Genomic DNA, 24,935 nt, shown 5'->3' on the forward strand with positions numbered 1-24,935 from the left:
TCTACCTATGTGTGTCGCGATACATCGTGAGAGTATAGGGCATTTGAAGCCCATTTGCTCTCTCACTACTAAAGGGTTCTTCAAAAGATGTACTATAGCTCTTGCTACAAGCAAAAAACCAGTTGGCCTATTTGCAAACCATAATAGAGACCAACCTCAAGCTCTTCCCCCACTTCAATTTCTCATCCTTCTCAGTCAATTGAGGCCTTTGACACTCAGATCTGATCGGTTCTAGCAAGTATAGATCTTCAAGAAGAAGATTTGGAGTAGTCCTAAAGATCAAGCAGCCCACCTGACATCAAGCATCATCAAGCTTGACATCAAGTACTTCAAGCTCATCTTTTACCCTTACTTCCTTCAGCTCAAGCTTGTCAATGCCACTCAGTATCCAGCAAGGAACCCATAATAAATCAACAAGCAAGTACTCCAATATCAAGATTCATCTTGGAAGATTCAAGAACAAGTTAGTATCTCTTGATACTAAATAGTGTTGTTTAACACTAAAGTCTATTGTGACCCTTGACACAATATTTTCCAACTCATTTACTAATTTGTCTCAGCTGATTCATAGCCATGGAAATGCTAAACATAAAGAACTATAAATGGATACTCCTGAGATAATCTTCAATGCATTGGTTGACTCTTTCTATTTTCCCATCTCTCTCACGGTGTGGAAGGATGATGAGAATCGTAACTTTGTTTCTAGGGTCTTGAAGAGTTCCTTCCATATGTCACTCATGAATCTTCCATCTCTATCTGACACTATGGCTAAGGGTAGGCCATGTATTTTGAATACATGTGTAAAGAAGAGGTGGGTTAATTCTTTGGCATTCAATGGTGGTTTGGTAGGGATGAAGTGGGCTTGCTTGGAGAAGTAGTCCACCACCACAAAAACGATTGTGTATCCATGGGATTCGGGGAGCTCCACAATGAAATCCATGCTAATTACATCCCATGGGTGGATAGGTACTACTGGCATAGGTTGAAGCAAGACAGCTGGCTTAGAGCGTGATGCCTTGACAAGTTGGCAAGTAAGGACATGTCTTGATGTAGTCAATCACTTCTTCTTTCATGTTGGCCCAAAAGAACTGCTTCCTAAGGGCCTCTAGTGTCTTGCTCTGTCCTTTGTGTCCTCCTAGTTTGCCATCATATATTTCACGTAAGATGAGTTTTGTTAGCTCCACATTGTTGGGGATATACAATCTCTTCCCTACAAATAGGATTCCCTCCTCAAGGGTGTACATTCCATGCAGTGTCTTGTCAGCTTCCACATCTTGTATAATTTTGTGCATGACTTGGTCCTATTCCAAGGCTTCTTTCACTAATTCCATGAAGTTGCTACTACTAACCACACTAGTGGCTTTCAAGTCGGCTTTCCAACTCAAGGCATCAGCTATCTTGTTGGTGGAGCCGAGCTTGTGTTTTATCTCCAAGTCAAATTCGGCTAGGAAGTCTAATCAGCAAGCTTGTTTGGCCAATAGCTTGGGTTGGGATTGGAAGTACTTCAAGGAGATGTTGTCGATGAAGACTACTATGTGTTTATCTTGAATGTAGTGCTTCCATTTTCTAAGGCATTGGATGACTGCATGCATTTCCTTCTCATGTGTGCTCCACCTAGTTTCGGCATCTATGAACTTCTTGGATTCATAAGCTATGGGGTGGCCTTCTTGCATGAGTATGCCCCCAATGCCATAGTCAAATGTATCTATGGAAATTTCATAGGGTTTGGTGAAGTTGGGGACTTTCAAGACAAGGGTTTGACTCGTGCATTTCTTCATTTTTTCAAAAGGCATCATGTTGCTCACTACCCCATGTAAAAGTATTGTCTTCTTTGGTGAGGTGGGATAGGGTGTGGTGATGAGGCTATAATCCTTGGTGAACCTTCTACAAAATATTGTGAAGCCGAGGAACTCCCGCACTTCCCTTATAGTCTTTAGTATAGGCCATTTTTGGACAGCTTCCACTTTCTTGGGGTCCACTTTAATACCATCTTCTCCTACAATGAAGCCTAGGAATTCTAACTCTCTTACTACAAACTCACATTTTTCTGGTTTGGCATGTAGCTTATGTTGTCAGAGCTTCTCAAAAACTAAGCATAAGTGCTAATTATGTTCTTCTAAGGATTTGCTATAGACTAGTAGATCATCAGTGTACATAATGACAAATACATCTATCTCGGGTCTAAAGACTCCATCCATGAGGCCACAAAATGTGCATGGGCCATTACTTAGCTTGAATCCTAAGACTAACTATTCAAAACTACCATATCTAGTGCAGAAAAGCTATTTTTGGGATATCTTCTTCTACTATGTGAATCTGGCGGTAGCCTGACCTAAGGTCTATGCGGCTAAAGTACTTGCCTCCATGTGGCGTATCTAAGAGGTCCTCCACTATAGGGGCATGGGATATTTGTTTTTATGGTGATTTTATTAAGGGCCCTATAATCTACACATGATCTAAGCCCCCCATCTTTCTTCTTATCAAATAACATTAGGGCACCAAAGGGGGATTTGCTAGGGCGGATGAAACCTTGTTCTTCTAATTCATGTATTTCTTTCTTCAATTCCATGAGTTCTGTGTGATTCATTTGATAAGGGGCTCTAGCTGATGGGACGGATCTTGGAATGAGCTCAATTTTGTGATCTACATCTCTTCTGGGTGGGAGACCCTTGGATAGTTCTGCCAACATTACATCTTTGAAATCCTCAAGTATTTCTATCACTTCTGTGCTGCTGGTTTGGCATTTGGGCTTCTTGATGGTCTCCTGCTCAATGGGTCGCATCATACATACATAGACCATGTCTCCTTGCTTCACGGATTTCTCCACTTGCTTGGCATTGCATGTCATGATACGTGGTCTAATAGGGTTCACTTTACACGGTGTTGCTTGGATTGGCGCAACAACTCTAGGTTCATTCTCCTTCATTTGCACTTTGATTGGTGTTCTATCAGGTAATTGCATTCTTTCACAAGGTACTCTGACGCCTTCTCCTTGCATACCTAGCATCATCTCATTCACTCCCTTTCCAAACATTGCAATGACATATCTATCATAGAATTCCAAGCCTAGGATAACTTCAAAATCATCCATGGGGATTACTAAGAAGTTGAGCCTTGCTTTCCATTTCCCAGCTTCTACTTGTACTGCAAAGACCTGTTTCACTTCTTTGGCCTCTCCTTGTGCGAATGTTACTGTGAATCCTTTTGGAGCCTTGGACAATTTCAATCCATGTTTGGTTGTGCACTCTGGTGTGATAAAGTTGTGAGTGGCCCTTGTGTCGACCATAATAACCTGATTCCCTTTGCTCACTCTGCCTTTGATGTATAGGTGGTGGACTACTGCTACTCAAGCCGCCATGCAATGGGGTCGTGCAGTGACTATACCCACCCTTGGGTGGTCCATGCTTTCATCACTTTTGCTTGGGATTTCTTGGATTCACACAAGTTGTGGTTTCTCTCCTCCATATGCACTAGTGGTGTTCACCCTCGACCCTCTTGATGAGACTTTGTCTTCCACACAGCATCTGTTTTGATACTGTTGTCCTCCACATTTGAAGCATCTAATCCCCATGGTTGGGCCCGAGGGTCTCCACCATGATGTGTTTGATCCCGTGGAACCATATGACGCACTTGGAGTTGGCATGTAGTGGTTGTTCCCCCATCTTCCACTTGCTCCTCTTGGTACTAATGCAGATTGTGACACGGTTGGTGTTATGCCGGCAGTCTGGCTCCGCGTCTCCGTGAACTGGACTCTAGGAGCATTGGGTCTCAGGGTCCATGAGTTGTTGTTGAGGTTGGTGTTGAATCTATTCTAGTTCCCTTGGGCCATCCTCCTACCTTTCAAATCCACTACTCTTTCAAATTTCAACCATTCTCATGGCCTAAGCTAAGCTGGTTGGCTCCTGCCTCTCTACGTCTCTTCTATCCCATTCTTGCATCCCAAATAAGAAGCCATGTAATTTGGTGTCAGTGTCCATGTTGGGTAGTTGTAGCATGATCTACATGTATTTTTTGACGTACTCCTTCATCTTCCCTTGCATTTTCTTGAGGTTTCTCCATTCTTCTCTAACTTTGAACTTCTCCATCTTTGGAATGAAGTAATCTTTGAGTTCTTCTTGGAGTCTTCCCATGAAAAGATGGTGTGTCCCTGCTCCTGTTTCAGTAAGCACCAACTAGCAGTGTCCTCCTCCAGGTAGATGGCTGCCACCTCTGCCTTCCTATCTTCGGTGATCCTGGCATATTTCAAGTATATGTCCACCTCTGTGATCCACTTCTTCAAAACTAACCCGCCTCTCTCTCCTTTGTACTTGGCGGGTAAGGGCATCTTGAATTTGTTGTAGTTGTCTTCTAAGCTATCACTGTCTTCCTCTTCTCTATGGTTTTTCTTCTTGTTCTTCTTCTTGTCATGCTTCTTACTTCCGACTTCTACTACCATCTCTTTGTCTTTTCTTGTATCTTGCACCCTCCTAGAAGTCTCTTCTCTCCCTAATCTATCCATCTCCTCTTGTACTTTCTGCCTTTTCTCCTCTTCTTATTGTTATAACACCCATTCTCTATAGCCCTTCTCTACTTCTAATTTTCTTCTCCTTTCCTCTTTCTCTTCCTTTATCTGGATGTTCCTCCAAATTGACTTTAGCATGCCTGACATGCCTTCCAACTGTCTCTCCAATCCGACTACCTTCTCCTCTTGGGCTACTCTCCATTCTTGCCCTCTACTCTTCTTCCTCTCTTCCATTGTTGGGATGGGTACATTCTTTCTATCATCCTCCATGTGGTCAGTGGGGTTGTCGATATAGGGAAGCCATGTTTCGCCTTTGGAGTGGTGGTTCTACCACGGGGATGCCACATCACGTCTTTAGATGGCTAATGGTGTCCGGATTGCCATGTCGAGGTGTCACACCAAGGTCAACGTGATAGGGGCCAACACGACAAGGGTGATGTGGGTCGATGCAACGTGGGGCAACGCAACGGGGGTCGACACGATGCGGGGCGACACGACACGGGTCGTTTTGGCTCGTTCTCCTTGGGGCATTGGATCTTTTCTCCTGCTTCTGTGAGCACTTCTTCACTCTGAGCAAGAGTTGCTATGATACCAAGTGTGATGCACCTGCACTCGCTACTCACTCAACATGGCACAGAACACGATATGTGAGAGTAAGGTATACTCTTGTATTATTCAATCAAAGAAACGGTATAACATAGGCACATCCGAGGACTACACCCTCGTGACCCGTACATAAGAGGGTTCACCACCAAGTATAGGGAATCACACGTAGAGTCGAAACCAAGCAGGGCTCTGAGTCACTACTACTCCCTATATAGGTGTTTCTAGTAATAACGCCATAGTATAGCTACAAAGCCCTTACACCCGCCCTTTTTCATTCACCCCTAACATTATCAATTTGCATAGCATCACTCGACCCCTACCTATATATATGCTTGTTCAACTATTCCACGTTTATAAATCAAGAAATTCTATTTTTGTGCAAACTCATGCAAAAGCTCTATACTTACAAGCCCTTTATTGGGTTTTTCAAAACCCAATCCATGAAAGTCTTATGAGTAACCAATCATACATTTATAAAATGCTCTTCCTTCAAAGATTTCTTAAATTCATCCCATGTAGTCCCTTTCACATAAATCTTATTTGTACATGGCTTCAACTCATGGACTACAAGTCACACAAAAAAATGACTCATTTTTTGAGTAGGGATACCAAAAAAACTAGTGTTTTTGCATATACCTTGAAGTAATTGGAAACATTTCAACCACCAAACAATTTAACCAAGCTCTCCACAACTTGTAGTTCTTTAGTCACAATAGACTCATTCTTTGCAAAGGACTAATGTAGTTGTTTTTGTTTTTGCTACTGCAAATATATGGTAAAGTTTTGCAATAATTGCCTGACTTCATCACATGAACTTGTAGATGATCCAAAACCTATAGCATCCCTTGTACTACAAACCTCTCCCTTCCGCCTTTCATGTCAAGCTCACCAAATATGCCAGAGTATTGTCATATATGGTCAAAAACCATCAGGACTTAGGTAAGAAGAGATAATAGCATGGAGAAAAAACATATGTGAAAGAAGAAGATAAGAAGCAAGGAAACCAAGAGATAGAAGAATCTCAACTATAGACTATATTTCTCACATCATATGAACTTGAGCTCAAACTCTATAAAATATATGCATCCACATAAAGATTGTGAATCTGAGGTGATAACTTAGAGAAGACTCAATTTAATTTAGCCCATATGATTCATGTTTGCTATACTTGAGATCATGCATTAAACAATAGGTATGAGACTCAAAAATAGGTCCAAACTTGTTAATGAACAATTTGATACTAAATCAATCCACATAAACAAATAAATACTTGTTCTAAAGCTTCCAAAATCTTCCTTTACCCAATAATCTATTATTTAATCTCCTACATCACTAAAAGAAGAATACTTCAAAACAATCCACACAAAACCCCTATTTGTGAGTTTGCTTTGAATCTTCTCCATGTTTGCTTTAGTACCTTTCCTAGGTTATCTACCACATATAATGTTTTTTTCCCTACAATATCCTCTACCTTGAAGACACTAGTTTCTATAAATTGCCTCTCCCACTTGTCGTGGGTCATTAGCAAGGCCACTTAATTTGCCAAGAACTAGTTTATGTCACTTACAATCATATTGAAATATAAAACCACTTCCCACTTCATGATAGTTGTAGATAGGTGGTATAAATTCAGCATAGATACTACTAGACCAATCCCATAGCACCAAGAGACTCACTACCAAACTTCCCTCTTACATTTTCAACTACTAGACACAAAAACACATGACATTGCCCTACTCAAGATTGGATTGTCTCTAAGGAACTGGCTTGGTCTTAAAACTTTGAATATTGTTAAGTCCATATTATTGACTTTGCATGACAGCATATTGATAGATAGAGAATATGCTCCATAAAAACATCCTTATAAGCCATAAGTAATGATGGTATATGCCCCCTTCCAACAATGTGTGTGTGTGTGTGTGTGTGTGTGTGTGTGTGTGTGCACGCACGCACACACACACACACAAATCGGATGTTGTATGCACGTGTAGTGAGCGCCAAAAGGTCCCTAAGAATAAAGAACTCTACAAAAGCTCATAAAGCAAGAAGAAGGTTTTGCACGACATGAGACAAAAAGACGAATTGGATACAATCTCCCCCCATGCCTTGTGTGAGTGCTTTACAATGCATGTATTTATAAATTTATTAATCTCCAAGCTCAAAAATAGCCCAATTTACAATTAGCATGCTTTGACTTTTGTGTTTTCTTTTTCCCAAATAAAGAATAAAGCTTTTGGGCGTCCAAAAAGCCGGGATGTACCCAAATACAATGTCCAATAATGAAATATTTAAACCAAGCACCTATGCGCATACAAAATAATAAATGTTTATCAAGTGCTTTAATAAATAAGCACGCCTAAGTAAATATTGACGCCACACCTTTAGTGATAAGACGCGTGCCCATCAAAAATGATAATTTCTTCTAGATAATCGAAATACACACCATCGCCCAGTGCTTCCCAACGCCACCATTGCCTGCTCTACACATCAACTAAAGCATTTACAATTGTTAAAAAATAATAAGATAAAACCCGCAAAAGTGAATACCTAGCAGTCTTCAACTACAAAATAAATAAATAGATTGGAACTCTGTCCTAACCTTAATGTAATACGAATGCACTCTAAACTCATAAACGTCCATTAATTTAAATATGTATTTTGCGGAATCTCCTGCTGTGGAATCACCCACGTGCACATTAAATTAACCTAATGCCTGAAAAGGGCAGGTGTCCCCATCAACTTCTCGCACAAGGAATCCACCTTGTGTACGAGCCCAGAAAAATATATATAGTTTTACGGAATCCATCGAAAAACCTCACGAAATCCACCATGGTAAATAAATAGTTTTACAGAATCCACCGAAAAACCTCATGGAATCCACCGTGGAATATGCCTCCTAATATCATACCCCCCAGGGTGGGATAGCAATTGTCCTCAATTGCTACTAGCTCAATGTGGAGTGAGTAGTGAGGGTAAGCACTTAGATTGCGGGCGTGAATCCATTGGGCCTCTTCAATATGATGATTTTTAAACTTAACCAAATATCTAGAATATTTAGAGCCATTTCTAGTTGTCACAAAGTCAATGTCTAGAATAGTTTTAGGTTCAAGGATTTCAGTTTCTTCTAACAAAGGAGAGTTTTCATCAACAGGGTGGACATGTAATTGGCCTCTAAAAGGTCATAACAAAATGAAAAGTATTATATATCTTCCAATGTTGGCGTAGTTCTAATTTAAATGCATTGTCATTGATCTTGTGAATTATTTTGAAAGGTCCATAAAATCTAGGTGCTAACTTAACAACATGGTGTTTTTCAACATTTTGCAATCTTCTCTTTTCAATGTGTAACCAAACATAATCATCGACATTGAAACTTGTGGCTTTTCTTTTCTTGTTAGCTCATTTAGTGTATGATTTCTGGGCTTTTGCAATCATATCTTTAACTTCATCAAGAATAGTAGCATGTGTATTAGCAATATCATCAGCAACTTTAACTTTGTTTGACAATGATGTAACAGGTGTAGGCAATCTATATCTATAAATGATTTCAAAATGTACTTTTTGTGTAGCTGTGTGTGGTGTATTATTGTATGCAAATTGAAGTAGATGGAAGTGTGTGTCCCATGTTTGTGGTTTTGAAATATTATATGAACCAAAAGATCTAAAATTGTATTGTTGGTAGCTTATGTTTTTCCATTGGTTTCAGGATGAAATGCAGATGAGAAATTAATCTTAGTACCTAAATTAGCAAACAAAGTAGTCCAAAATTTATAATAGAATCTAGAATCACGATCTGAAATAATAACTTTTAGCAAACCGTGGTTAGTGAAAACAATCTTCCAAAACAATTGTGTAGCTTGAGATGTAGTTAATATTTTCTTGCTTGGTAGAAAATATGCTTGTTTGCTAAATCGATCTACTATAGTCCAAATCATATCATGATTATCTTGTGTGTTAGGCAAACCATTTATAAAATCCATTGAAATATGTTCCCATGGTCGTTCAGGAATTGGTAAAGGCATTAATAAACCATATTGCTTACCATGGTGCTCCTTGACTCTTTGGCAAATTAAAGACTCAGAAACAAAGTTAGATACATCAGATTCCATTTGTGGCTAGTAAAAATCTTCAACCAATGTTCTTAAAGTGGAAATAATACCTCTACGGCCTTGATATGGAGGATGATAAATTCCATTGCCTATTCTAGTTGCAAACTTAAACCCTCTGAACTGAAGTATTCCACATATGATAAAGAATTGTTAGATGTAGTTCAAGCCTTACGTCAATGGAAACACTATCTAATGGGATCCGAATTTATGATCAAAACTGACCAACAAAGTATTAAACATCTTCTTAGTCAGTCATAAATCTCTGACCATCATATCAAATGGGCTGATTTCATTCAAAATTTCCATCCACTTATCCAATATCAACCCCGTAAGAGAGAATGTTGTTACCGATACATTGAGTAGAAGACCAAGTATCCATAATATTTTCGTTCTATCTTTTGATTCCCTTATTTCTATGAAGGATACCTATGACCATGAACCCAGTTTTCAAGCTGATTGGAACAAATTAGTTACTAATAACTGGATTCCAATTGATTCTTTATCTTATTCTGATGGATATATGTTTTATGAAAAAAGATTGTTTGTCATTGCTCCATTTAGATAATTTCTAGAATAGGCAATGGAATGTGAATCTTGCATAAGGACAGCTCCTATTCTTGATCTGCTAGCATCAGGACTACTAGAAAGAATGATCGATTAAAATCAGGTAATTTCAAAATAAGTGCATGTGTTAAAGCATATTTCAGTAATCAAGAGACTTTTATTGGTTGTTAAACCAATGATATACAACACCTTTAACAATTTCGTTAAAGGCCATGCAAGTAATGAAAATTTTCTCACAAATTTTCTGTAAAAGCTGGAAAGACCTAAGAAAGAACGTAACTCATGCACATTTTTAGGGATTGGCCAATTCAAAATTGCTTCTATCTTTTTAAGATCAACATAAATACCATCAGAAGAAATAATGTGACCTAAGTGTTCAATCTGGATTTGGAAAAATTCACTCTTGTCAAGGTTAGCATATAATTGATTCTCTTTCAACAATTTGAAAACCAAAGATAGATGTTCATAATTCTTATTCTCATTCTTACTGAAAACCAATATATCATCAAAGAAAACAATTACACAATTCTAATACCTCAAAAATATACGATTCATCATACGATTGAATGTAGTTGGTACATTGGTCAAACCAAAAGGCATAGCAATGAATTTATTATGACCAAAATGAGTTCTAAATGCAGTTTTGAAAACGTCAGGTGTATCCAATTGTACTTGATGATATCCAGATTTGAGATCTATCTTGCTAAAAATAGTGACTCCTTGTAGTTTATCCATGAGGTCATCTACCCTAGGGATCGAATATCTATTCTTAACAGTGATCTTGTTTAGGACACGATAGTCAATGCACATCCTATAGGTATTATTTTTCTTCTTAACCAATAGGACAAGTGCACCAAAAGGAGAACTACTGGGCCTCATGAGTCCTCGATTTAACAATTTTTCAACTTGTGCTTGGATTTCTTTCTATTCAATTTGATTGTGTCTATAAGGTGCTTTACATGGTGGTTGAGAACCAGGGATTAAGTCTATTTTATGATCTTCAAGACGTGTAGGTGGTAAACCAGGGGGTAAATCAGCGGCAAAACAATCTTTAAATTGTGAAAGAAATTATGCATGTCTAGGATGCATTTTATTTTCCTTAGCTTCAATTTCATTCACCCATACTAAGTATGATTTGCTACATTTTCTTAGTGTGCATGTTTTGTGTATGTGTGACTAACTAAGGGAAATTTTTCAAAGGTGTGTGTTCCATGTAATGTGATTTGTTTTCCGTTAGAATGAAATTTCATGGAATGTGTGGAATAATCTATGTTGAGATTATATTTGTGAGGCCAAGGCATTCCTAAAATAATATCACTAGCTTGCAAAGGAACAACTAAGAAATTTATGCGCTCAACATAATCACCAATTTTAATTTCTAAATCATGAACTTCTTCCATGTTTTGATCGGACATCCTGTAAAATCTCAAACAAACCTCACACACTCAAAATCTCATTAGCGAGATGAGCATAGCTCAAATTTGGGTTTACAAGGCTTGCTTTTTTTTAAATGGCTTTTACGATATTGCTTCTTTCGCGGGTATGGCAATTGATGACAGTGGTTTTCTTCCAAGTGAATACATCTTCCGTATAGTCTGCGTGTGACAGTCTGCTTGCTGAAAATCGACTCTGTCAAATTGCAAGTGTGAATAGAGGCTTGTTGAAGTTTTCAAGGTTGGTTCCGAGAAGAGCTCAGTGTGAACACCCGCTAAGAAGGAGATTTAGGAGTGAAATCTTTAAGCTTTAGTAAAGTTTAGCTTTAAGCTTTTAAAGAGAAAACTTTTGATAAGTCGTTTGGCAATGCACAAGACGAGAGGATATCGTGATCATAGTCAACGCCATTGAGAACATGTTGCTGTCGTCGACATTGAACTTTGGGGCTTAAGCTTTTTAAGCTTATTAAACTCCAACTAATTGAAATTTTCTTCTCTACTTCTCTGAGAATAAATGACTTGATAAAGGAGCTTGAGAAGTGGTCATCCGCCTCCTGGAAGTGGTTATTCGCGATCTGACAGCATAGCAAGGTGTTCTTCACCACCAGGAACACGCTGGTATTGACGGTTCGGTCGCAAGATTGCCTGTAGAGCCCATTCGTTCTAGGAGCTTTGCCTTTGCGCGAGATGGTAAGCGATTGGAAGCCTTTGATCTCAACTTTGCTCTGATACTATTGGTGCGCAAAATCAAACATTGTATACGCGCGTAGTGAGCATTGGAAGGTCCCCAAAATAACAAAGAAATCTGCAAAAGCTCATAAAGCAAGAAGAAGATTTTGCACGACATGAGACAAAAGAAAAATTGGATACAATCTTCCCCCATGCCTTGTATGAGCGCTTCACAAGGCATGTATTTATAAATTTATTAATCTCCAAGCTCAAAAATAGTCCAATTTACAATTAGCATGCTTTGGCTTTTGTATTTGCCTTTGTCCAAATAAAGAATAAAGTGTTTGGGCGTCAAAAAAGTTGGAATGTGCCTAAATACAATGTTCAATAATGAAATATTTAAATTGAGTATCTATGTGCATACAAAATAATAAATGTTTATCAAGTGCTTTAATAAATAAGTGTGCCTAAGTAAATATTGATGCCACGCCTTTAGTGATAAGACGCGCGACCATCAAAAATGATAATTTTTTCTAGATAATCTAAATACACGCCATCGCCCGATGCTTCCCGACGCCACTGTTGCATGCTCTACACATTAACTAAAGCATTCACAATTATTAGAAAATAATAAGATAAAACCCACAAAAGTGAATACCTAACAGTCTTCAACCTACAAAATAAATAAATATGTTGAAACTCTGTCCCAATCTTAATTTAATACAAGTGCACTCTAAACTCATAAACGTCCATTAATTTAAATATGTATTTTGCAGAATCACCCACGTGCACATTAAATTAATCCAACGCCCAAAAAGGACACGCGTCCCCATCAACTTCTCGTACAAGGAATCCACGTTGTATATGAGCCCCGGCAAATACATATAGTTTTACGAAATCCACCAAAAAACCTCACTGAATCCACCATGACAAATAAATAGTTTTACGGAATCCACCGTGGAATATGCCTCATGGCATGTGTGTGTGTGTGTGTGTGTGTGTGAACATGCATCATACTCTATATAATTGGTATGTAAATCACAATACTTGCAAATTGGTAATTTTTTATCTTATATATAGGTGGTGACTCTTCATATAAGAGCAGTTTAACAATGTATGAGCTCCTAGACACCTATTTACCATGGTTTGTTCATTAGGGAATTCCATTGTTACCATAGACTCTTGATCTTCATCTTCTTTTTTATTTGTATCCCTTAGCTTTTAATCAATTTTAACTCCCATAACCTCTAGCTTCTAATTGATTTGGTATTTTGCTCCATCTACAATTTCCTCTTACCCAATGACATTATCTACAATGTTCTTATGGCAAGCTATGTTACATCAAAATTTTCTATAAAGGGCATCGTGAGTATTATCTTTTTGTTGCTATTCTTCATATCGCACCATTTCTTTCCTTTGTGTTTGCCATTTTTTAGTTTCCCTACTTGTATCAAGTGACTCTTACTCTTACTCATCTTAGTCCTAATTAAATCACCCTACCACATTTTTGCCCCTCAAGGGCTTAACAAACCTATAAATGCTTTACAACCATCTTCAAGTATTAAAGCAAGCTTTTGAAACAATTTAAAGCACATTTTGTTACCCTACTCAAGATCTGATTGTGTCTTAAGGCAATGGACTGTACCTACTTGGCCGTAAAACATTAAGTGTTACTAAATCCAAATCCTTGAGTTTGCATGATTCATATAAGCATAGGTAGAGAATATGCTCAATAGAAACATCCTCGTAAGCTATGGATAATGATGCCATGTGCACCTACATGTAGGTGTGGGATGGAGGATGATCAAGGTGGATGTGTGTATATGCATGAATAATGGTTAATGAAAATTGATAGAGAGGTGAAATCTTCACTCTTTAATGTTAATCTAGTATAAGAGAACCTTTAAAGGAATATGTTACATCAAAATTTTGAAAAAAATGATATAAATGACTTCTCCCAAAAGCAAAATCCAAAACATGTAGAATTGTGTGTGCATGTGCCCACCCCCTCTTGCAAGCAAGGAGAAGCGAGACAATGAAAGTGTTCCGAACCTTCACAGGACTTCCAATGGTAACCTATCATGAGGCATAGGAATGGCATAGCAGAAAGGCACACAAGATATATCAACAAGGGATCTTTGTATTCATGATGTCAAAAGATACAACATTAAGATACATCTCACGACTACACTCTCGTGACACCGCACATGTGAGGGTTTGCCATTGAGCCTAGAGAATCACATGAAGAAGCACAACCCAAGCAGGGCTTGAGTGACTACTACTCCCTATATAGGCGCATCCATAGGCAGCCTCATGGTATATCTACAAAGCCCTTACCCTACCCAATGGATTGATGTTCTCAACAATCTAAGGGTGGTCTTCTTGACTCCTTCTGGGGTCTTTATACATCTCATTTTATCAAGTTGGTCAGTATCTTCCAGTCTAATACTTGACTCGTTAGTGGAGTCTTAATGTAGTATTTTATATCAAGTTTGTCAGTGTCTACCACACTACAACTTGAGGTCTTAACACAACTTTCTACCAAACTGGCCAGTGTTTGTACATCTGTACCCTTTTCTTTCATTGTTTTTCATTCAAGTCCACCCTCAACTCAATTACATTTGAGGAGTAGAGGCTTTATTTGCCTTGGCTCTTATGGCTTTGCATACAAGGCTTTGTAGGCGTGATCCCAAGTTATCGCACTGTTGGGGTCAAGGTGTGGTGACTCGATTGTCACCATGTTGTGCCATGCCTTAAGGGAGGCAATCCATTGGGTGGCTTCTTATGTAATTCCTCCCCTTCTTCACACCTTTGCCTTGGTCCATGGGGACTTGGGTTTCTTGGTTTGTTTGCCAAGACACTTTGCCCTCATCGCCAAGTCAAGTACTTCGTTGTTTTCCTTGGTCTTGTCACCATCTATCTTACTTACCTTAAACTTAGACAAACTGCTTGGTTTCACTTGTTACACAGAAGGTACAATCTCAATGCATGGCACCTCTTTGGCTTTCCTTAGCTTCATGTGGAGTTCAAGTGCTTTGGGGGGTATGAACTAAGCCATCATACTTAGACTAGATTTGGGGTAGCAGAAATAGAGGTATCATTGAAGTACATTGCCTTGCACTATATGCGGCCTAAATATCAAGATCTCAATCTTCACCAACATTGAGTATGATCCCAATAGGTTCCATAGTTCAAAGACATATAGCTTAAGAGTGGGTTGGAGGGTTCTTCAAGACTGAACTAGCAAGGTTTCCTTCCGTGGCACCAAGTCATCTTGGTCAGACCATATTGTGAGCACTCTCTCATGCTCTTCCTTCTTTGAGGCTTCTTCCTCGGACTCATTCTATCCAAGCTCATAAGAATTCACCTCTTGGGGTTCAAAGACATAGCCAATGACTCCATTGTTGAAGTACACTTGGTTCTTACTTTGGTTTGATTCAACTACTAGGATGGGGTGTGGCCTTGGATCAAAAGCAAGGGTTGTTTCATCCTTAGCCACAAGCTTAACTTGGGGGGTTATGGAGACATTCTCATTTTCATCTCTCATCTTGGCTCTAGCTACATGTCTCTGTTTCTTGGCATTTGATTTCACCTTCATCTTCTTCTTCTCCTCATTCTCTTCCTCTTCTTTCTCTTTCTTTCCTTCTTCTTTTTGGCCTTCTTTGCCTAAATCTATCATTTCCTTCTCTTCTTTCTTCTCTTCCTTATCTAAGTCTTAACTCTTTTCTATCTTGCCTTCATGCCCAGATCTAACTTCTCTCGCACAACTTCTAACTTAACTTATTTTTGCTTCTCATCTTTTTCCTTTGGCTTTCTAGCTCTCTACACTCTCTCATCTAGCTTGGCTTCTCTGCCTCTTTCTAGTTGCTCATTCTACTTTCTTCTTCTTAGTTTCTTCCATTTGTTTATTCTCGTCTTGCTCTATCTTTTCTCTCTCTCTCCCATCTTCTTCCTAGCTAACTCTACTTGCTCTTCTATCTCTTGTCTCCTCTGTGCATATCTTAGCTTTTAATCTATCTATTCTATAGCTCTATCTAATAAGTTTTTTTCTTTTTCTTTTCTATCAGCATCTTCTATCTCTTCCTATATTCTTATGATTCTCTCCTTCGACTCTTTGTAATCTATCATTGTTGAGTTTGGTTGGGTTGGTTTGTTGTTGGGATTCCGATTGTCAAGGTCAAGCTCATCCTTACTCTTATGTTCTCTTCCTCTTCATGTTGTTGGAGATGAGGTGTTCCAAGATCAATCCTCTTCCTTATCTTCTTCTTCTTCTTCTAACTATTTTCTCCTCTTCTTTTCCTAAGTCCTCATCTATGCACAACGAAGTATTGGCTCCATATAGCAAATACCCTATCCAAAATGCTTTCACCTTTCCATTCTCATCTTTCAAGGCCATCTCTTTGTCTACATCATTATCTTCTTCATCATCAAAAGCATCTCGTGCCTCAAAGAAGAGTACCACCCTAGCCTCACCCTCAATCGCAATAGGTGGAGGTGTCTATTGACTCATATAGTCATGCATCTCTTCTTCCTTCTCAAACTCTATCTCTTCTAAGACTAGTTTATCCTCCAATTGGGTTGCAATCTATGCATGCAAGGGCTCATCCTTCTTACATATCCATCTATCTTCGTCTTCTTTCTTATAACCTAAATAATATTTTTTATCTTTGAACTCGCATCTATCTTTTGTCCTTCTTCCTTCACATAGTACTCAAGCTTTTCTTCTTCTTCTTAAACTTTCTTGGCTCCTTTTACAATTTGCTATTTTCATGGATAGTCTTCAAGATAGCCTTTTGCTTCTTCTAGATAGTAGTCGTAGAGGCATTTTTCTTCCAAGTAGTAGTTGATGGGATATTCTTCAAGGTTACTACATTCTCCTTCTTCTAGGTAGTAGTCGATGGGGTATTGATCTTGGAGGTAGTCAACTCCTTCAAAGTGGACTTTGGGGTAGTAGTAATTAGCTCTTGGTTGCCAGTATTCTTCTTCTTCTTTGTCGTCTGATCAGAACTCTTCTTCATCTATCACATGTTTCTCCTTCTAATTCTCTTTTGGCTTTTCTTAGTTTTTTTATTCTTCTTTGGCTAGCTTCATCTCGTTCTTCAACTCTTGGACTCTTTCGGCTCTCATCTACTTCAAGTATGCTTCTTTAGATCCAAATGCACTCTGCTCGTGCCGCCTTAGCATGATGTCTCCTTAGAGCTCCATATCAAGGTCTTAGTTCATCTTGACTTGCCACAGCATGGCTCTTTCTCGCACTATGAACAACTAGTAGTCAACCTCTTCCAAGTCCTCATTTAGCTCTTCAACCTTCTCTCCTAGATTGCACAACATATATATTCCTTTGTGAGTCATCCCAAACTCCTTGATAATCTTCCATATTTGCTTCACCTATTTGAGCAACAACTCCTCCTTGTATGTGATCTTGAACCAATTACACAACTCATCTTCCTTTTCAAATGAAATGTCCTTCCATAGCTTGAGCTCTCTAAGTTACCATTTTGAATCATATGCCACATACCCCTATCAGCCACGGCTCCGTCTTAACGCTGCTGGAATATCAAGTTCCTTTCACTTTTTAATAGGTATTCCATGTGAGAGGCATCGCAACATGGGATATTGCGTCATGTTGTATTGTATCAGGATCATCGCATTGTGTTGTGCTAGGATCTTCCCTGCGTCTGTGAGCTTGCTTCCCTACTAAGGTAGTTTACTCTACACTAGAGTTATTCTGATACCAATTGTTATGGACCTTTATGAGACTTCTAATGGCAACCTATCATGAGGTACAAAAATGGCACAACAAAAAAGCACGCCATATATATCAATAAAGAATCCTTGTATTCATGATATCGAAAGATACAACATTGAGACACATCTCAAGATAACACCCTTTTGATGTCACACGTGAGTGCCACTGAGCCTAAGGAATCACATGTAAAATCACGACACAAGTAGAGCTTGAGTGACTACTCCATATATAAGTGCATCTATAGGCAACCTCATGGTATAACTACAAAGCCCTTAATGTTACCAAGGGGGGTGTGTATGGGTAGGGTGGGGTGGGGTGGGGTGGGGGGTGGGTGGGTTTGGATTGGGGGGAGTCAAAATACTCTATATAATTGGTACAAAAGTCACAATAACTAAAAAATAGTAATTTTACAACCTACATAGTAGGGCACTCTATGTAAGTGCATTTTAACAATCTATGTGCTTCTCAATACATACATGCAATGGTTTGTCTGTTCATCAAGGAATTCCACTATAACTATAGGCTCTTGGTCCTCAACTTTCTTATTACTATCCCTTGGTTTTTAATCAGTTTTAACTTCCATAGCCTCTAGCTTTTGATCAATTTGCTCTTGTATTGCACTTACGGTGTCCTTTGGCCCAATAGCATTGTCTGCCCTATTGCACCAACATTTGTTGTATGAAGTGCATATTAACATCATGTTCTTAATATATGGATAGGCAGAGAATATGCACCATAAAAACATCCTCATAAGCTATGAGTAATGATGGGATGCGCACATGCATGTGTGGGACATTTGGGATGGAGAGCGGTCAGAGTGGATGTTGTATACATACATACATACATACATAATAGTTGGGGGAAACCTATGAAGAGGTGAAATCTTCACTTTACTGCAATCTAATGCACAGAACCCTTTGAAGAAACATGGCATTATCAAACAGTCGGGAAAACAGATCTAGATCAAGTGCAAAAGTCACGAGAGCTGAAATTGGTAATTTTTGCAGCTTACATAGTAGGTCGCTCTCCATGTGAGAGCATTTTCACAATGTGCAAGTTCCTGCACAATTTGTCTGTTCATCAGGGAATTCCACTGTTACCATAGACTCTTTGTCCATCTTCATTCTGATCCGTATCCTTTGGTCTTTAATCAGTTTTGACTCCCATAGCCTTTGCTTTCTGATCAATTTGACCTTATGTTGCATTTACAATGTTCTCTGGCCCAATGAGTGTCTACAATGTTCTTGGTGTCATGCTCTACTGCATCAACATTGGCTGTATAAAGTCCATCTTGAGCATGGTCTTTCTGCTGCTATTCCTCATCTCACACCATTTCTTCATTTTGTGTCTGCCATTCCTCGGTCTCCCTGATTGTACCAACTGGCTATAATTCCTGCTCATGGTAGCCCTGGTGAAGTCTGCCACAATTTTGCCCTTCGAGAGCTTGAGGGATCTATAGCTGTTTTAAGGCCACAATATTGAGGTTCTCTCCCTGTTCTTCAACTGGAGTTACCTTTGCTTCCTGATAGCATCGCTCAATTATAGTGGTTGCTGGCTCCTCTTGCTCCTTCCCAGTGCCAATGCTTTGTCACTTCTCTTCTCACCAACATCCTGCTGGAGATTTTCATCTGCTTATTGCACATCCATGATGCCGCTCACATCTTTTGTAATTTCAGTAATCAGATTGTAAGTCCTCTCTTCACAGAAATCATTTGGGATCACTTTGTAGTGGAAAATTCGTTTGCTTAGTGTTCTTTCTCATTAAGCCTTAGGCCTCTGATTTTTTGTATTTTTCTTCATCCAGACAGATTACTTCTGGTTACAGTTTCTGTACACACATCTTTTGGCTTATCTGGTTGAGTGTGATCTGAGCCTATTGCTACACGGAGGTATAACTGTGTAAGCTTCTGGCATGGGTTGCATGCGTTGCTCTTCAGTCTGTGTCTGTGTAAATAACCTGCTCCTCTTTACTCTGAACCCCTCCATAGCCACTCATCATCCTTGTCTTGTTGAAGGTTGTTTCCTTCTGATCTTGGTTTATGGTGGACATCCTGCTCCTCATTGTCCATTACTTTTCAGAAGTTTTCATAATGGTCTTTGAACCTTATTTATTGGGAACATCCTGCTCCTGGACATCTTGGACAATTGGTTCCCATGTGCTCTCTTTATAAAAGTTGGCCAGGCTCTCCATCATTGCTTTAGTTTCCTCTTTGAAAAACAACTCTGGAGGAGTTCCCTCTTTTTTTTCATAATAGGTAATTGTATTAATCACCAAAAAAGTACAAGATTACAAAATTAGAAGACGCAGGATGGCTCTGGGCCATCAAGCATAGAGCCAATACAACAGACACAACAGATCCTCTCTGAGACATACACAATCAAAGTGCAAAGGAGTTCCACATTGATAGCTGCTGCTGACTTGTTTATCTTCCTGGTGTGCATCCCTGGCTACTTGTGTGTCATCTCTTTTCTACTCCCCACTTATCACTGCAGTAATTGTAACAGGCAGGTAAGGTGGCTTTTCTTCTGTATGGAAGCTAGTGTTAACAGTTGCTGCTTCCTCCTTCATACTTGTTATCAGTTGCTTGTGTGTGTCAGGATTTAGGTTAAACGTGTCCTATAACGACTCTTTTTTAACAATATGAACGAGCTCTTCCTCATGGAGGTCCTTTTCCTTGACATCTACCTGTTGTTCTTGGACATCTGGCTTGATTGTTGGCCCGGGAATCTTGTTGTAAAATACAAATTTGCAGTCTTCAGTTAGGACATTCTTTCTCTGGACACCTGCCACCTGGTTCAGGTCACACAGCCCTGCTAGTAATTCAGGAACTGTCATGACTCTTTAACAGTCTTCACTGACGTTATTTTTCTCTTCTAGCTCAACTGCTGCACAGATCAGGACAGATCTGTGAATGCTGCCTGTTGGTCTTGATCTTTCTCATCTATGCAAAGCATTTCTTTCTGGGTTTCATCATCTCTCTTTTGCACCCATACCTACTTGCTAGGTATTTGTAGTTTTGTAAGCTACACTAACTGCTTGTCTATATGAATAACCCACATCAATTGTTGCATTACATCTCTGTAACCTTGGCTTCTTCCTTTTCTGCATTGACTACTATCACATCCTGTGTGACTTCATAACCTGCTGGCTTGTCTCAGAGACACCTGTCCATCCTCACTGGTTAATGCATGTGTAAGTATCCCAAAATTTGCATTTTGGCTGGATTGCTGTTTGGCATGAGACATAAGTTGCCCTAGTCAACTGAGATTCTCTCAGCTTGTACTTTTTTCTTCATATTTGTATGGTATTGCAAGCTCTATATGTACAGCTGCTGGCAGTTCTCTGAGTAGTTCAAAGATGGTTGCCATGAGGATGAGATCTGTATATTTGCCCTGTTCTTGGCCTGGATATGAGTCGTCCAAGGTTTCTTCTTGATATTAATAAGTCAATGGTGGCTGTAGAGGATCTGCCTTACAATTGAATTTCTCAGTAAATCTTTGGTTATCTACAACCTCCACTTCTTGCTCCTTCAGTTTTGGAGCTACTGCTTCAGAGCTTTCACTCGGAGGCTATTTTATGGTAGAATGCATTGGGGCTTATTTCTGCATGTGGTTTAACTGCTACCAGACCTACCATTGGCACATCTACCATACCTTTGCTCTTGCTTGTTGCCTCTGCTGTTACTTCCCATCGAAGCTTTTTTCCCTCTTTCACACTATCTTCTGCTTTCTGAATTCCATCTTCTCTCTCTAAGCTTTTTGCTTGATATTGCAGTTTCACTTGTGCAGCCGGAATCTGTTGGTGAATCAATCATGAAAAAGTTTATTGTGGGATCTTCTTGTTCCAAACTACCTCTGCCTGACAAATTTCCTTCTCTGAACAGACAGTCTCAAGAAGGACATTAGGAACAAAGATGACTTGAACTGGCTCCACAGAGAACTTTTTGCATTCGAAACTTTATTAGGATATACTCTGACCTCATCAGTATCATTAACTGCATGCTCAAGGACTTCAAGTGATTTCTATTGAGGGAATGCATCGTCCTGCACAAACAATATTTGCAAGTGAAACTTCAGACATCCTTACTATGCTGACAAGAATCTCTTTTCAGTTTCTTCTTTTTCATCTTCTGCTTAATGTCAAAAAAGAATACATGATAACTTGTACAGCACAGTGAAGTGGATGAAACATGAGAACTTACAGAAAATGCTTAGATTACTAGTTATGCAGACACTCATTCAACATCAAATGTATTTTCTTGTGAATGGCGAGGGTCAAAACATGCTAACTTACACAGGATACTTGAAACTTATGTTGCTTTGAGAATTCATTCAACTGCAGATGCAATTTCTAAGTATGAAGTGCAATCTGGGAAGGATTTGGAATCCTGAAATAGAAAGTTAGGTTCAAAAATTACTGCAAGACTGTTCTCATGAATGTTGTGAAAGGTCAAAGAACAAATCAGCTTCTCAATTCATTGAAGTGTAAAGAATTACTGCAAGACTGTTCTCATGAATGTTGTGAAAGGTCAAAGAATAAATCAGCTTCTCCAGTCATGGAAGTGTAATGATGTTAAATGCATGTCAATCAAGTGCTTTAACTGTGGCCTTAGTGAATCAGCATCACACATATAAAAAAAAAGTGCATGCAGAAGCATTAAATTACCTGACTAAACTGTTCAATGTCTGCTGCCTGAGGATCATTGAGTTACACTCCTGCTGTTTCTTTGATTTCACTACCTCTGATAGAGATAGTTGTCTGCAACTCCACCTCAGGAAAAAGCCTGGACATAAAATACAAAGTACAAAATAAGCACTATGAAGGACTACTATGTAAATCATTAATAAACCTGTCTGCTTCCCAACCTGAAAGTTACTTATTACCACATCTCACTTGGCATACACTGCCTCTGCAAAGTGTCTTGGAAGGAAGATCCGTGCATTCAGAACTTAAATACCATCTGGTATGTCAACGCCACGTTCAATCAATTTTTGCCTCACTCTCTCCACATCATCCCACATCTTTGCTGCTGCATAAGTATTTGAAAGCAAAGTGTATACTGCCACATTCTGTGGATCTAGCTCAAAAACCTTTTCTACTATGCATTCTGCTAGCTTCACATCATTGTACGTTTTGCAGGCTCCAAGCAGGGTGATCCACAATTGCAAATCAGCTTTGAAAGGAATTTCAGAAAGTATAGACTCTGCCTCAATCAACCATCCAGTACGTCCTAGAAGATCAATGATGCAAGAATAATGCTTGAGGGTTGGTGTGATATGGTATGTAGCAGTCATTGCTTGAAAGAAAAACAGAGCTTCCTCCACAAGGCCAGCATGGTCACATGCTGAGAGAAGGCATAGAAACGTAACCTCATTAGGTTTAATGCCTTCTTGTTGCATTTGCTGAAATAATTGCAAAGACTCTTGGCTGAGCCCATGTTGTGCATATGATGCAATTATAGCCGTCCAAGAGACAACATCATGATGACGCATCATGTCAAAAACTGCTTGAGCCTCTTCTATGAGCCCACACTTTCCATACATGTTGATAAGAGCACTCTCAGTCCCATTATCTGGCTCAAACCCACTATCAATAATGTAAGAATGAATGGCTGCACCCTCCACTACAGCTGCTTGTGTGGAGCATGCAATCAACAAGCAACTCAAAGTGATGTTGTCAGGTTTCACTCCATTGTGTAGCATGAGATGGAACAGTTGCATAGCCTCTTTTAATTGTTCATGACTGGAGTGTACTGCCATCATGGCATTCCATGAGGCCACATTGCGCATAGGCATGTATTGGAATATTTTGCGAGCATTGCTTAAAGCTCCACATTTCCCATACATATTTATAAGGGCATTCCCTATGATGATCTCTGAGCCAAGGCCACATTCAATTATGGAGGCATGCAACTCTTCACCACACGTAAGTGATTCTTGACCACTGAGTAGTGTGACATATGTGACTGTGTCTGGTTCCATGCCCTCTTGCTTCATATTACGAAACAATTGGAGAGCATCTCCACCGTGTCCATTCTGCACGCAAGCGGCGATCATGACCGTCCATGACACAACATTGCGCCGGTGCATCTTCTCAAACAGATGTGCTGCAAGGTGAAGCGCTTGGCACTTGGCGTACATGTGGATGAGTGCATTCTCTAGGCTGAGGTCCACGTGCAGACCAGACTCGATGATATGGAGGTGCACATGCTTGCCTTCGGCAAGAGCAGAGTGCGCAGCACAGATGCCAAGCAGGGGCATGAAGGTGGCTATGTCAGGCTGCAAGCCGGAATGCTGCATGTTCTCAAAGAAGCGAAGGGCATCAGGGACCGACCCGTGCTTGCAGAGGGCAGCGAGCATGGAGTTCCACGACACGATGGTGGGGCGGCCGATGTCATCAAAGGCAGAGAGGGCATCCTGGAGCGATCCACATCTGCTGTACATGGAGATGAGAAGGTTCCCAAGGAAGGTATCGTGCTGGAGGCCGATTCTCCTGATGCGAAGGTGGAGGAGCTTCCCCTGAGGGAGAGAGATGGTGTTCTGCAGGAGGGCCGAAACGATAGAGTCACGGTCCTGGTCCGCTGTTGAGCATGGCGATGTAGGGATCGGGATCTGCAGGGCTAGCTCCATTACAGCCTGCCTCTCCACACGCGTGCTGGTTCCCTGGTGAGATTGTCGCAACCTTTATCAAACCAAGAATTCATGTCATGCCAAGGGTCTCAAGCCAGGAATTCATGTCATGCCGAGGGCCTCAAGCCTTGCCTTTCTGCTGCTAACTCAGCAACATATACATGATCTCTTGCATGTGTGTGCTCTGCTTCATTGGCACTATATTCCAATCTCCAATAAAAAGTCACTCCTCTAAAATAACTAGGTTGAAACTTGACATGTGCAGCCTAGCAAAAGAGTAGGAAGTTCGATATGCGATTCTTGCATGTCTGTTATGTAGCAATTTTGCTGATGGTATATAGGCATGCGTCGTGTTTCAAAGTGAAGTACATTTGTAAGTAAGTTTTAGCGATGTTTAAATACATGGAGAATGTCGAAAAGAGAATTTATATACTTATATAGCTAGAGTCAATGATCGTGAGTTTGTACATTTACTTTTTTTTTTGCTATATTAAATGAAGTTTCTTCTCTTCAAAAAATAATACTTTTTACATCTTGTTGGGTGTCTATATAGGTAGTTGTACCCTGTCACGGTTGCATTTTTCTTATGGATAGTGGCCTACTCTAAATTCCTAGCCTTATCTATGCTATCAACTATTGCTTCTATGTCAACCTCGAAGTTATCCTCCAACAAT

The 24,935-nt window shown here is 39.7% G+C and overlaps 1 pseudogene across 2 annotated transcripts; it reads right to left on the reverse strand.

The window, feature by feature from the left end:
- Nucleotides 1-18,075: 18,075 nt before the first annotated feature.
- On the reverse strand, nucleotides 18,076-24,473 carry LOC148039698 (pentatricopeptide repeat-containing protein At3g12770 pseudogene; annotated as a pseudogene). Of its 2 annotated transcripts, none has more exons than XR_015693164.1 (3): nucleotides 22,498-24,473; nucleotides 22,298-22,415; nucleotides 18,076-21,675 (listed from the first exon to the last, which is right to left on the reverse strand). The product of XR_015693164.1 is annotated as a pentatricopeptide repeat-containing protein At3g12770 pseudogene, transcript variant X2 (transcript). The 2 variants fall into 2 exon arrangements; XR_015693163.1 differs by having other exon boundaries at nucleotides 18,077-21,675; nucleotides 22,516-24,473.
- Nucleotides 24,474-24,935: the final 462 nt, after the last annotated feature.

Source organism: Lygodium microphyllum, chromosome 2 (assembly GCF_053477565.2).
Source record: "Lygodium microphyllum isolate KBCC chromosome 2, Lygodium_microphyllum_v1.1.10, whole genome shotgun sequence".
NCBI lineage: Eukaryota > Viridiplantae > Streptophyta > Polypodiopsida > Schizaeales > Lygodiaceae > Lygodium > Lygodium microphyllum.